This window comes from Sciurus vulgaris (assembly GCF_902686455.1).
Source record: "Sciurus vulgaris genome assembly, contig: HiC_scaffold_137_arrow_ctg1, whole genome shotgun sequence".
Taxonomy (NCBI): domain Eukaryota; kingdom Metazoa; phylum Chordata; class Mammalia; order Rodentia; family Sciuridae; genus Sciurus; species Sciurus vulgaris.
In genome coordinates this window covers 2369181-2384815 of record NW_027632916.1, presented here as the reverse complement: position 1 = coordinate 2384815, position 15635 = coordinate 2369181, and the positions used below count along the sequence as shown (strand labels likewise).

At 35.2% G+C, this 15635-nt stretch overlaps 1 pseudogene across 1 annotated transcript in view; it reads left to right on the top strand.

The window, feature by feature from the left end:
* Positions 1–15065, top strand: part of LOC306652161 (SERTA domain-containing protein 3-like) — a 33915-nt pseudogene extending 18850 nt beyond the window's left edge. Inside the window, exon 2 of the transcript in view lies at positions 13933–15065. The product of the transcript in view is annotated as an SERTA domain-containing protein 3-like (transcript). The remainder of the gene's footprint in view (positions 1–13932) is intronic.
* Positions 15066–15635: the final 570 nt, after the last annotated feature.

Genomic DNA, 15635 nt, shown 5'->3' with positions numbered 1-15635 from the left:
GAAAGTGCCCTAGACCATGGGCTTGATTTGAGTATCTATTGCCAGTAAGACAGGCAACTCATCTGTACCCAGTTAGTATTCAACAGGACCACCAGCTCTTCACTCTAGATGAAGCCTTCCAAGAACCAAAGTAAATGTTGGACATTGAAATCTCAGGCCTCAGGGTCAGGACAGCTGGGTTTCAATTGAGATGACCTAGTGACTACATGGATTTGTCCTTCAAAAGCTACACTCTTTAACTTGTTGGAGCTGGTTTTATTCATCTTTCTTGGTTGAACAACTTTGAGGAATCACATGAAGGTATGAACTTAAATCTGAGAAAAAATACAGTACATACAAAATCTAGTGTATAATTTCTGAAAAATCACAAGCCTCTGGTCTCTGCATCCCAGGCAAAGCATCCCCTGAAAGTTTATGACCACCACTATGGCCAGTCTCCAAGGCATCACCATTGTTAAAACTAGTACCTTGACTGAGAGTTCTTGGTAAGGGATCTCTGCTTACTTAGAAACAGGAAACCATGATTTTGTCAAATGAATCCAAGCGGTGATTCCTTTGCAAGGAAGATTCCCTAGAGTAGTGATTTTCCTAATGACTGTGTGCTTTGGATTGCTGCTTTCTGGTTCATCGTGTGTGAATCTTGGTAGGGGAGTAGAGGGCAAGGGCCAAATGGGGGTAGAAATGAAGGTTCTCAGGTTCTCTCTCTGGGCTTTTGCTCTTCTTGGACCTTGCTGGTATCCTAAGAACAGTGTTTGGCAAGTAGTAGACTTGAGTAAATGTTGAAGGAATGAATTTGCAGATGTATTTGTATTGTGAATGCTTACAACAAGCAAGAGAAACTTGTTAAATCAAGTTGAGAAGTTTGTGTGATCAGCATTTAGTGATCAGTACATTAGTACACGTTGTCGTAGCATGATGACTTTTGCTCCCGTAAGCCTTAGAGTTGCTGGCACTGGGATAACAAAAATTGTTTTGATACTGGGAAGTTGCACCCAGGGGAGCTTCACCACTGAGCCACACCCACAATTTGACTTTTATTTTTTATTTTCAGACAGAGTCTTGCCAAGTTGCCTGAGGGTCTTGCTAAGTTGCTGAGGCAGGCCTCTAACTGTGATCCTCCTGCCTCAGCCTCCCAAGTCTCTAGGATTGCAGGCATGTGCCATTGCACCTAGCTGGATAACATATTTTGATAATGAAGATCTCTTGTATTAAGATGTTTCCTTTCTTATTCCTCTTATTATTGTAATGCACACATTCTGAAAGTGTGTAAAACATGCACAGTAACAATCTATAGAGCAAATAGTGATATAACCACCTAGCCAGCTAAGAAGTAGAATATTACTAGCAATATTGATGCCACTGCATGTCCTTTTCCAGTTACAACCATCTCCTGTCCCCCATAGGTACACATCATCCTGACTTTAGAGTAGTTTCCTTGCTTATCTTTATACTTTCACCAGGTACGTATGCATTTCTAAATTTACTGTGAACTTCCGCTATTGGTATTGTTTTTTATTATGCATTCTTTTGAGTTTTCACTTCTTTTTTAAATGTTTGTGATATTCATCCATTGAATGTGGTTCATTTTCATTATTGTATTGAAGTCCATTTAATGAATATGCCACAAGTAACTTATTGAATTATTGTCATAGCTGCATATTTCTGGAGCATTGCACTATTATAGTGTAGGTATAAAATTCTCATTTATGTGTCCTGGTATATGGTTACTTGTATTTTTTTAAATGTTCTATGAATCTAGGAATGAAATTGTTGGGTCAGAGACTATGCCTATTTTCAGTAGTGCTGGATGTTCCCAACTGTTTTCCAAAGTGGTTGTACCAATTTACACCATCATGAAGAGTATGAATTTCCAGTGCTCTATATCTTCACCACCACTTGCTATTATAGTTTTAAAATTTTGTCAATCTCATGGGTATTTAATGAATGGTATCTTATTGTGATTTTCATTTGCATTTCTCTGTTTACTTATAACTTTGAATATCTTTTGTATTTCCTATTTTTGTGAAGTACCCTGTCAGGTCTTTTGCACATTTTCTATTAGATGGTGTATCTTTTTGTTCTCATTAATTTACAGTAGTTTTCCATGTATTTGTTTTTCATTTATATGTTGTTTTATATGGGTTTTCAATATCTCCTCATTGGTGTTTCTCTTTTTATAAAAAATTGTTCCTTGGATGATGATTTTAGCATGCTAAGATTTATCAATTCTTTTTGCTTATGGTTTATGGTTTGAGCTTTTTGATCTTTTTCCACTTAGTGTCAATTTTTGTTAAGTGGAAGTAGAAGTCTATTTCATTTTTCCCATACAGATAAGCAGTTGCTGTAGCAGAATTTATTGAAAAGAACATCCTTTGGCCAGGGCTGGTGGTGCATACCTGTAATCCCAGTGATGTCAAAGGCTAAGGCAGGAGATTTATAAGTTCAAGACCAGGAAGGTAAATTTAGCTGGAAATTGTCTACAAAAAAAAAAAAAATGCCCTCTATATATGGATCTTCTGTGCCATATGTTATCTACCAAGTGTTCGTGAGCATGTTTCTTGATTCTTCTCTATAATTTGTAGTATATTCCTTTGTGAACAAGATGTTTTCTCAGTTAACCATAGCTTTTAATATCTGGTAGAGCAGGTCCTTATACTTTATTCTTTTACCAGAGTATCACAGTCAGCCTTATTCTTTACATTTTGTAAATAGTACTATAAAAACCTTTTTCAGGATTTTGGGAGTATATTTTGAATATTGTATTGAATTTTTAAACCAATATATGGAGAATTAATACCATTACAATAAGAAGTATTCCTATTCCATTTCTTTAGGTTTTATTGCCTCACAATAATATTTATAATCTTTTTCCTAAAATGATCTTTACATTATGAAGTTTATTTTTAGATATTTTATAATTTTATGGTATTGTAAAAATGTTTTTCAGTTTTGCTTTCTAATTATTTATAGGAATTTGATTAACTTTTTCATAGTGGTTTTTATATTAAACTATCTGCTAAATTCTCTTACATATTCTAATGATTTATTTGTAGAATTATTCTACACATGATCATATTATCTGGGAAGATGGAAAAATTTTGTTTCTTTCCAATCATAATACCTGCTATTTGATTTTTCTTGCCTCACTGTTCTGGATAGGATCTTCCATACAATGATGAATAGGTGTAATATTGGATATTTGGGCCTAGTTCTTTATCTATGAATAATTTAAATTTCACAATAAGTGTGATATATTTTACAGTTTTTAATAAACATGTTTCATCAGATCAATAAGGTTCTCTTTTAGTTCTAGTTTGCTAAGTTTTTCTTAGACATTGATTATCAAATGAGTTTTCTGCATTTGTTGGGATGATCATTTTAATTTATACTTTCACTATGTTGATGTGATTAATTATATTATTTGAGTTAAGGTTGTGGTTAACATAAAATCAGTAGTATGCTCACATATCTCTGAAACCTCTGTCCCTTTGCTTTTTCCACCTGCTATTGGTAACCACTTTTATTAATTCTGCTTATTCTAGTGTTTATTTTTGCAAATAGAGGTCTGTACATATGTATATGGCCTTATTTCCATCTCTTCATGTTAATATGTTTTATAATTAAATCAACCTTGCATTTTTGGGATAAGAAAAATTGAGGTATGTCTTAAAAGTGTATGTACATTACTACATATAAATTATATCTAAATTATATATATACATATATATATATAAATTGTTTCAACCTCCCACAGAGCATTTGTATTATATCTATCAAATTTTACTATTTCAGAAATCAAAGTGGAGATATTTTAAAGTTTTTAACTCATTAAAAATAGCAATAACATTTATTATATGTTAAGATATTTATGAAAAATAACTATTTTCTAAAACAAAAACTAGTGAATAGTTGCCTATTGATATTCTCTTTAGTGAGCAGAGTGGCATTACCTTTTTGCAAATTACTTTAATGTCTTCCTTAAAAAAAAAAAAAACAGCTGGATTCTCAAACCTACTTTTGCATCTAATTTGTTAAAAACTCACATGTCATGCAACCTTTGAAAACTCTAGTTTACAATTGTACAAGAAAGCAAGTGGAAAAAATGATAGCTTAGAATTAAGAAAATAGCTTAGACCTCAAAACCATCTTAAATAAGAGAAAAGGGGATTAATATTTGTTGAGCACTTTATACACAAAACTTTATGCTAGATGCTTTCCATATACTTTTTGCTTCTTGCAAGAGATGTTATTGGTTTCTTTCTATCATAATTGACTGAAGGATATTAGAGAATCACACAGCTATTACGTGGCCAAGCTAAGTTCCAGGTCTCTCCTATATGTTTCTGTTGACCTTGAACAAATTAATTTTTTTTCATCTGTAATGTGGGTGTAATTGCTTTTCATCATCTCTAGGATGATGAAATAATGGATATTAAAGCTTCTGAAAAACTCAAAGTCTCTGTCAACCTTAACATCTGGCATCCTTTCATAATCGAGTGGGTGGTATATGCGTAGGCAGTATGGCAGAATGTTTAAGAGCACAGATCTAGAACTCAGCTTGTTTGAATGCAGTTCTGGGCCTTGCCATTTATCAACTGTTGACTTTGTGTAAATTTCCTAATATCTGTGTACTCAGCTATAAAATGTGAATGTTGCTGTATATACCTCCTAGAAGGATGATGCCTGTAACATTCTTAGAACAGTGATAGGCATTTGTAAGCTCAATGTGTTGACTTCTAATGTTTTTATGCTTATGTCACTCACTTAAATGAAGAAATTGAAAGCTGGAAATAGAGTTTATAGCTTAACAATTGAAACTAGAGTTTCTCAGAATAGGAGTAGTTCAGTGGAAATAACTATGATTTGGTTTCTGTTTAGGGCTAAATAATTTACATAGATTCAAGATGGAATAAGATGACACTAATTAGCATTATTTTAGCAGTCATTCACTGCACAGTTCCTGTGCACTCAGTCTTGAGTACTTCCAACACACCCATGGTAATGGATGCACAACAATCTGACTGTGCTTAATGCTACAGAACTGTAAATTTAAAACAGTTTAAATTTATTTTATATGTCATACAATCTATTCTAATTCATCCTCTCAAAATGCCTCTGAGGTATTATTTCTATTTTATAAGTGAGGAGACAGACTTAGAGGAATTTAATAATTTGCCCAAAGTCTGAAAGTTACCTTGCTGCAGAGACCTGAACACTTATGCAGCGGTGCTCCTAAGAGGAGATCCTATGGTACCCTGACTCCTCTAAGGTGCAGTTAGAATGGATAAGGGGTATGATGTTCAAGGACTGTGTTGTAGATGTTATGAAATGAAAATGTGGGCTTGTTAGAAGCTGTGTAACAGCCATTTGTTTGGATGTAATCCTTCATTCCTTGGTTTAGGAACATGGTTATATTAATAAGGATAAATTTCACATGCCCTAGACATATATACCAATCATCGATTTATCTTTTTATTTTTTGTTATTTTTAGAGGTCAGTTATGAGTTTTTCAAGTTTGGTAATAAAATATATTTTGATACATCCTACTACCACTAAAGTTAATATTCCAGATGTTATATTTTACCTCTGAATTTTAGTTCTTCTGATTGAATATTACAAGTGCTATACATATTTGTTCTTCAGTAGACTTTCTAATTAATATATCTTTGATATTCCTTATTAATAAAAGAAGAAGGGTCTAAAATGCTTCTTTTTTCCCATTGTACTTTGGTTATTATTTTTGGGGGGTTTACTGGGGATTGAACTCAGGGGCACTCAACAACTGAGCCACATCCCCAAACCTATTTTGTATTTTATATAGAGACAGTGTCTCACTGAGTAGCTTAGTGTCTCAATTTTGCTGAGTCTGGCTGTGAACTCCCAATCCTCCTGCCTCAGTCTCTGGATCCACTGGGATTTCAGGCCTGCACCACCACACCTGGCTGATTATCATTTTAACATTTTATTTTTATCATATTGCTATTTTTGAGGCAATACACAGGAATAGCATAGTAATGTATTTATCTCCTATTCTGCCAACATTCTGATAAAGGAATTTCTTGAACAGTCAAAATTGTCTTCTGTGATAGAGATTTTTTTTTTTTTTTGGTACTGGGGATTGAACTCAGAAGCACTTGACCACTGAATCACATCCCCAGTCTTACTTTGTATTTTATTTAGAGAGAGGGTTAATCCGAATTACTTAGCATGTTGAGTTTGCTGAGGCTGGCTTGGAATTCCTGATCCTCCTGCCTCGGTCTCCTGAGCCACTGAGATTACAGTTGTGGGCCACCATGCCCAACTGAGATACATGTTTTAAATCACTGTAGTCTATCTTGATTTTTCTTCACACCAGTATTTGAAAAATGATAAATGGTTAAGTTTAGAGATTATAATTTCTTATAACTAAAAATTGATAATTATGAATATTTAACTTATCATCTTGAAGGTTTTTATAATGGACTTTAAATATAAACTGATTAAAGATCAGTTTAAGTTGATAGTCTCAAAATACTTGACTTGTGTTCTCTCTGAAAGAAGTACCCTAGCACTTTGCCCTTGATCCTAACATTATTGTCAATAGTTTATATTATTAATAATAATAATGTTTATTATATTATTACAATGTGCCACATACCATACAAGACTTCTCATGTTTTATATAATTTGCATTATTTTATAATGCTGAAATAGATACAAATATTATTCCAAAATTTTACAGATAAGGGAATTGATACACACAGAATTTAAGCTAATTTGCTCACGGTGTCATTCCTACTATATAGTACCAATATTTAAATTGGCTCTGGAGCCCTCACTAATCTTCACAAGATACAAAATTAGAATAGTCAACTTGAACCAAATGCAATTACAATTTTTTCTTTAGCTTCCACTTAGAAGACATTTGATGCTTGACTTTCTGAGTCGGGCTAATTTTACTTAGCATGATGTTCTCCAGGTCCATCCATTTACCAGCAAATGACATAATTTAATTCTTCTTTACACCTGAGTAAAACCCCACTCTATACATCACATTTTTTTTATTCATTCTTTTGTTTACAGGCAGTTTGTCTGATTCTGTAACTTGCCTGTTGTTACTTGCACTACTATGAACATCAATATATATGTATCACCATAGTTTGTTGATTTAGTTTTCTAGGTTAAATATTGAACAGTGGGATAGTTAGGTTATATGGAGGTTCCTAGCCATTTGAGGAATCTCCATACAGCTTTCCAAGGTGGTCATACTAATTTGCAGTCCCACCAACAATGTATAAATTTGCATTTTCTCCAAGTCCTTGCCAGCAATGACTGACATTTGTGTTCGTTATGACTGCCATTCCAATTGGAGAGAGATAAGATTTCAGTGTAGCTGAGATATGCATTTCCCTGATCATTAAGGATGTTTAAATTTTATCATGTATTTGTTGACTATTTGCATTTCTTCTTCTGAGAAATGTCTGTTTAGATCATTTGCCCATTTTATTGATTGGGGTATTTGAGAGATTTTTTTTCAAGTTTTTTGGGTTCCTTATATAATTTGGATATTAATACCCTTTCAGAGGAGTAACTGAAAAATATTCTTTTATATATCTCCTACTTTTTGATTTTTTAATCAAAAGGCATATGTCAGCTAGTAAATGGTTAATGATAAATTTTGTTAAAAATATAAATACTTCATTTAAACTGAATTTGAAATAGTTCAGTAGCACTTTAATTGATTGAAAGCTTATTATTGTCCCAGTGAAAATACAAGAAAATCTAAACCTGAATGAATTTCATGCTAAGGAAGAATTTTCACACTATTCAGATGGTTTGATTACATATCATTATAGTGCCTAACAATTAAAAAAATATCATAAAACATCCCAACCAAGAAGGCAATGAAAACATTCAATTTTTCTTTCAAAAATATTTGCCCATAGTATAGAAAATTAAAACCATGATTGGATTTACAAAGCGTTCCTTATTTCAAAAAAACCCTCTTCCATGTTCTTTCTCATTTGAGCTAATGCAACTTCAACCTTCTAGATGCTCAGGTGAGAAATCTAAGATCACTTTTGGCTTCTGTCTTTCTCATCTCTCTATTATCAAATTCATTTGATGCTACCTTTGAAATACAACCAGAAACCAATGTTTTCCCACCAGATTCATTGTGGGTCACTTATTCCGAACTTTTTATTTGCAACATGTGTATAATTTGGTTCCCCACTTTTGCCACCCCTTGCCTCAGTCTTTTCTCAATATAACAGACATAGTGATTCTGTTAAATATCCATGATTGTGTCCCTTCCCTGCACCCAATCTTCTGATGATTTTTCATTTCTCCTCAGAGGATTTCAAGGTACTCATGACAACAGCCCTCTACACAGAACCTTGCACCCTTCCTCACACATGAACACACCCTCACCCACACACACACACACACACACACACACACACACACACACACACATCTGACTGATTCTCATTTCTTACATCTCACTTTTAGCCTCCTCTAACTGGTTACCAAGCAAGTTTCTGTGTTAGTGTATTGTTCCCTCTGAGGGACAGAGCTCTTTTCTCTTTAGATCTCTGTTCAAATACAACCTCATCATTAAGGCAGACCATGGTCCTGCTGCTCACCCTGTCCCTGTACTGCTGGCAAGCTATTTAGTTCCTCTCTTCCGTCTGCCCTTCCACCTCTCCCAGTCCCCCACTCCCATTATACACCCTAGAGTATGTTTTCGTTTGCCTTTTTATTTTTGTTTTTGCTTGTTTTTTTTGGCTGCACTTGGGGATGGAGCCCAGGGCCTCACCCATGTTGGGTAAGTGTATTTGTCATTTTGGTCACTGGGTATCCTCATTATCTGGGATAGTTCTTAGCACATACTAAGCACTTTTTAAATATTTCTTGAACTAAAGAACTGAAAAGTGTGTGTTAAAGTGGTTAAGTGCTACTGTGTAATTTTTTTGTATGTTCAATTTTAAAGTGCAGTGATATATTATACGATATTTGCATAACTGTCTCCAAATGATAATTCTCTTCCTAATATCCTGCATATTAGCATATGGATTACATGTTGTTCTCTGTAATGAAATATCCTGCCTTGTAGAAATTAAATGACATTTTATATAAATACTGCTATATTATATAAATTGTTTCATTAAGCTAAAAATAATTTTAATTTTAATTTGCAGAATGTGCTCAACAAACCCCTGAAGGTCTTAAGATTTTCAATTTTAGAGGGAGGATATTACATTTTATCAAAATTCTTATGCATTCTCATGATCTAATAATAGCTATTACTAAATTTATTTTGTAAGTGCAAGTTTATGAAGAAAAACAATTAGAGAAAACTAAAAAACTTTACAATCCTTAGATGCTGTGTTTCTAGATAATAAGACTGAGACTCAAAGAGGTAACAGTTTGCCTAGGGAAACTGTTACCTAACAGTTAATGGTTCAAATGTGTTTAATCTGCCTGATGTTGTAACTATACAGAAGGGTTTATTCCAGTCCATTTACATCAAGTAAAACTCTGTTTTCTTACCTTGAATAGGGAAGTGCATGTGTACTTTAAATATACTAACACCCATTGTCTTGTATGGAAACTCCCAGTTGCATTAGTAAGACATAGAAAACACACAAAGCTATATTACTAAAATTACAAAAGGGACTTGGTTACAATTACCCATATTTGAAGACCAGTAAGAATCAATAAATTTGCAGATAATAAAAAGTTTTCAGACAGTGTGGCCTATAGTTTTCACAATACCAGTGTAAAAGTTCACAGATCTTCAACTCTCATTTTCAGTGTTGCAAGGAGTCCTGTACACTACACATATACTTTATCATCATCCCAATAATGCAAAATGGGATTGATCATATATTCACAGTTCCTAATTCTTTAAAGTGCTTTAATTCACCAAAGCATATTTTAATATTTCTTCTAGTGGTTATTATAAAACACTACATTCTCTTCTGGGTTTTTGATATATATGAGACTATATGTGTGTGTGTGTATACATATATATATGTATACATATATATGTAATAATACATATTTATTTCCAACATTAACCAATATTTCAGTTTGGAAACCAATATTTATAGAGTCTTAGAGCACTACTTGAAGGACATATGGTCCATACAACCTCTACTCCATTATTATCTATATCTTTTATCTTATTCAAAGATCAAGAAAGAGAAATACTTATTTGTATTTGAGGGGTACTTTTGTGTTTCCTTTGTATGCTACTTTTACTAATTTTGGCATTATGGCCTCAATTTCCATAGAGAAACATATAAGAAACCTATAAACACCTAAAGCTTATATTTATTATTGGGATGATGTTTCGGGTGTTGTATACTGTACTCCAATTTTCTTCTTTTATGATGACTCAAGGGAGAAATTTCCCTCCAAACCTCTGTGTTCTTTTCCTGAGTAAATGATTTGTTCTTCTCTTGAGGATACATTATTTGCTCTTCCATCTATAACAATTATACAAGACCTTATGATATTCTTCACCTCATTATCCTTTCTTTCTGAATTTATGAATTTCTTTCTGTTTTTAGTCCCATAACTTACTGTAGTTATTTCTGTAGGTCACATTATATCTTTTTTTTTTACATACAGGTAAAAAGTATAAAGCATTTTCACTTTATATTGTCAGAATAAATAAACCAGAGACATTACTGAGCACACTACTGGGTGAGGCTCCCATAATTAAAACTCAAATTAGACTCTAAAATATAGCCTGGATTCTACTTCTGTCTAGGAAGGTAGAAAGAAAGTCTGTATGATGCCGATGATAACAACCACAAGAACAAAAACACAAAGCTGGGTATGCTGCAAAATCACAACATATTTTGAAACCATGAGAAGCTAGACTGCAGGCCAACCGAGAGACCTGAAGTTTATGGAGAGGCAGGATTACAGAGTAGAAAACCTGAGACAAAGCATGGGAGAAAAGAGTGGATGCCCTATGTTTAGGTAGAAAGAAAGCAGTTACATTTTAGTAAATTGCTGTTGTCTTTCTCTTTGCTAACATGATAGGAAATCCTTGGAACACAAAAAGAATTCACCCTCACTCAGTCTCTTCCTCTGATCCTTTGGTGGGTACTCACGAGAACATTAGAAAGCAGATCTGTGATCCAGAGAAAGTCTCCTGTAACGATTAACCAACCTTGTCAGAAAGGCATGAAGCCCATCCTCCCCTGCTCTTCTCCTCTATACAGCAAACAACTTAAGCCTTAAGAGGAGACACAGAAAATTTTGTCATGCTAAAGATGCAAATATATATCCATAGTTTCTGGGAGATGAAAGAAAAATCACTTTAAACATACAAAGGAACAAGAAATTCTGTGACAAAAGATCAACTGCTTTTATGGGTTTAGCATCATCAGAAATGTTGAAGCAGGAAACTGTCTCCCCAAATGACCAAAAACCTGGCAGTTTGTTTGCCCTTTGGAAGAGAGAAAGAAATGAGTCTCATCTTTAAGGAGAATTAAAGATGAGAATTCATAATTACAGGGAATTATGAAATCTGTGGATGGGCCAGGATAACAAAAAATCTCCCATCTTCCAATAAAACACCAACAGACTTAAAAACAAAAGCTAAGCCAACTAAAAATCACCAACTCTTTTTATCTCTTATCAGAAATAAGAGGTCACAGGACAAATCATGGTCCTGAATGGGGGAGGGGGCTGCGGAGGGGAATAGGGCAGGTGAATAGAGAGAGGCATGTTTCCCAGGACAGAAGATTAGGAATAGGAACCAACTGGGGATAGTACCCCTGAGGACTGTCAAAATGTGATTCATTAATGGCTGGAGGCTCAGGATGGAGGAGTTTTTGAATTGAAATCTGTATGAGCAATAAAGATAGATCTCAACAGATGAATGGATGAGCAAACTGGTATAGCCATTCAAGGGATTATTAATGGTCATAAAAACATGAACTATCAAGCCATCAAAAGTTATGAAGAGAAATCCTTAATGACTATTTCTCAAAGAACCAAATATGGAAAGGCTCTATACTGTATTATTACAAATAATGTGACATTCTAAAGAAGGCAAAACTATGCAGACAGTAAAAATATCAATGGTTGCCAGAATTTTGAGAAGGGAGACAGAAGGAAGGGAGATAGGAAGAACCTATGGATTACTAGGCTATGTAATGCCTCTTGACACTATCATGATGGGTTTCTTATCACATTTGTCAAAATCCAAGAAAGTACCACAAAAGAGTGCATTAAGTGCCATTATTCTTTCATCAGTTTCAACAGATGTTTTACAGTAATCATAATAATAGGGGAAACTATGTATGTGTTGTGCATGAGAGAGAGTGAAAGAGAGACATGTATCCAATTCTTAATGCTTTCTAACCTTTCTTGAAATTTAAAACTGCTCTAAAAATAGTCTATTCCAAAGGGGAAAATATGGTCATAAAGTCACAACAGTCTACTATTGGATTCAGGACAAGATAATAGAGATTCCTTCCTTCACATTGGGAAGACAAAAAACAAAGAATATACAGGTTGAGAAAACCCCTCTGAACTCTCCAACCCTCACTATAATTGCAAGGTATAGCTAGAAAATATGAAGCCTTTAGTGAGACAAAGATAGACAGGAGTACACACATGCACACACACACACACACACACACACACACACACACATTTACTACTGTTTTAACAGAAGCCAGGTATGCTCATTTCCTCATGCAAAACACTATAGACATCATTTTCCTATACACATGGCATCTGGAAGGAAGGCAAAGAAAGGAGGAAGGGAGGGAGGGAGGTAGGGACAGAAGAAGGGAGAAAGGAATAAAGGAACAGAGGAAGGAGTGGGAAAGGGAAGGAGGAAACATCCCCTGTTAACAGACAAAACAGAACTATCAGATTTAAAGATCACTTTCAGGGAAAACAATTTTAAATTGATGACTAATTTATCAAAAACATCTAGCTAAAGATTGGAAAACCACTAAAAATGATAATTTAAAAGTTCAGCAATAAATGAAAGTTCCAAAAATAATCTAATGGAAATGTTAGAAACAAAATACAGCATTAGAGATGAATTCTTTTTTATAACTTTATTTTTAGATTCAAGTTAAGAAAAAAATGTAAGTGAACTTGAAAACAGAACAAGGAAACTTAACCTAAATGTAAGCACAGAAAGAAAAATTAGCTTAAAAGAAGTCAGAAGTGGTAGACAATACAAAATATGTTCTTCCATTGAGAATATCAGAGGAGAGAAGGTACAGAAGCAAAATGGTTGAGGATTAAAAAAAAAAGGAAGAAAAATGAAATCACCAATCTCAGAATTTCAGAGAACCCAAAGGGAAGAAAATTCTCCTAGGAGAGAAAATTCTCATATGCATATTATTCAATGAGTAACAAGGCAGAGATGAAGGGAAATATTTGAAGAGAGCTGGAGGAAGAAGACACACTCTACACAGAAATACCAAGAACAGAGCACAACTCTAGTTAGAAAATATGCAAAATAAAAGACACAGTAGCATTTTTGTAGTATTAAAAACAAACTTTAAAAAGCAAAATAAAAAAAAAAAAACCAACAACCCTATATTCAGTATAACTGTCTTTCAAAATGAAGGTGAAATAATATTCCCTAAAACAGAATATCTATTCCTGAAGAGCTGAACTAAATGGAATGTTAAGGGAATTTCTTTAGTCAGAAGGAAAAACTATTGGATATAAACTTAGATCTACATAAAGAACTGAATAGGTTCACACAAATTTTAAAGTACCTATTTCCTCATTTTAATTTGCTTATAAGATAATTAATCTTTAGTAAAAACTAAGTAAAACTAAAGTTTTTACATTTTACATAAAATAGTATAATAATTTTGAAGGTGTATGATTAGAAACTAAAACTTTATATTGTTAGCTTGGGACATCACATAAAAATTTAGCGGGCAACTCGGTAGGCTTTCCAGGAGGTGGTCGCTGCGAACCTGGCAGCCGAGGGCATCACAGTAGGAGGTCTGAAGAGGAAACACTCATATTTGGAAGAGGAGAAGAGGATGAGAAGTGGGACTGGAGTCCAGCAAGCCTGTGGAGCTGCCAGCAAGCTCTGTTCCGCATCTCCCTAGACAAAGTCCAGCGCAGCCTGGGCCCCCCGGGAACCCAGTCTCTGCAGGCATGTCCTCATCCACAACACCTTACAGTAACTCCAGGCTGCCATTCACCTGGCTCCAGCACCTGCCCTGCCCCTCGAGCCCCTCTTCCTGGGCGAAGAAGATTTCTCCCTGTCCACCACCATTGGCTTTATCCTCAGGGAGCTCGAGACATCCATGGATGAGATGAAAGGTGCTCAGAATCTGGTGGCTCCCCGGGGCCTCCAGAATGAAGTGCTACCGCAACCTAAGCCAGTCTTCTTAGAAGCTCTGAGCTCCCAGTACCTACGGGACTCTGGCCTAGATGACTTCTTTCTGGACATTGACACATTTACAGTGGAAAAGGAGCCTGTGCTGGCCCCCACAGAACCTCCTCACAACCTGTGTGCCCCAGGGTCCTGGGAATGGAATGGACTAGATCACATCATGGAAATCATTCTGGGGTCCTAAAACTACGGTGGAGGCAGAACCCTTCCTCACAGCAGCCTCAGTGGGCTGGATCCCTGGATGCAACTCTTGTGTGTGTTGGTGGGGGCTCCAGAGAGTGACTGAGCTCCTTTCCTCCCATGTCAGTGTTCTACAAACTTGCATGTGTGTGTGTCTGATTACCCCAGCCTTCTGTGAAGGTAGGTCTTCATTAATTTACCTGTTCCAAATGCCTTAACGAGACTCTTGTTTCTGGGAGTCTGACCTCTGGCTCACATGTTTCTTCTGCCTTTTCCTCCAGTTCCCGCTCCCCTTGTGACCACTGGGGCCTCAGGGAAGATACAGCAGGGCCTGGCGACAGTGGCGGTGTACTGCTGGTGGCTCTAGAAACCCAGGATCTGCCCCTTGAGGGAGCGGGAGGGGCTGGTCTCCTTCCCCCAGGCAGAACCCCACTTCCTTGGCAGGACCCCAGCCCCAGCAGCCTCCTGATTCAGAACCAGGCTGGACCACATGCAATAGGGTGGAAACCAAACTGCTCTGTGCCATGGGATTTAAAAGAAAGGCAGGGTTTGTGGTGGGTTTTTTTTTTTTTTTTTTTTGTAATTTTTTATTTTAAATAAAAGTATTTTGAAAGGAAAAAATTTAGAGGAGGAAAAATTAAATCATGGACAATGTTTCATTAATTCAAAATCAGGCAGAAAAGGAGAAAAACTAGAATAGATAAAAAAACAAAAACCTAGCAAAGTAATAGAGTTAAATATAATTCTATTAATATTTTTCTTAAGTATAAATGCTGTAAGCATATCCATGAAATGACAGATTTTTATGCTTAATAAAAATGCAAAAACAAATATTATGTAATTATTAGAATTTTTTAAAATATTTGCACATAATTGTTAATGTGATGATGAGCAGAATGTCTGCCCCTAAGGGTGAGAGAAAGAGAAAGAGCACTCATAGCAGAGGAACTACCCTTAAGTAGTGGAAGCCCACAGGCTGATTGAACCAATGACTAATGATAAAGTAAATAATCTAGATTAAAAAGTAGTGTGTGGGGAGGGGGCAGAATCAGGGGAGAAATGGCTAAA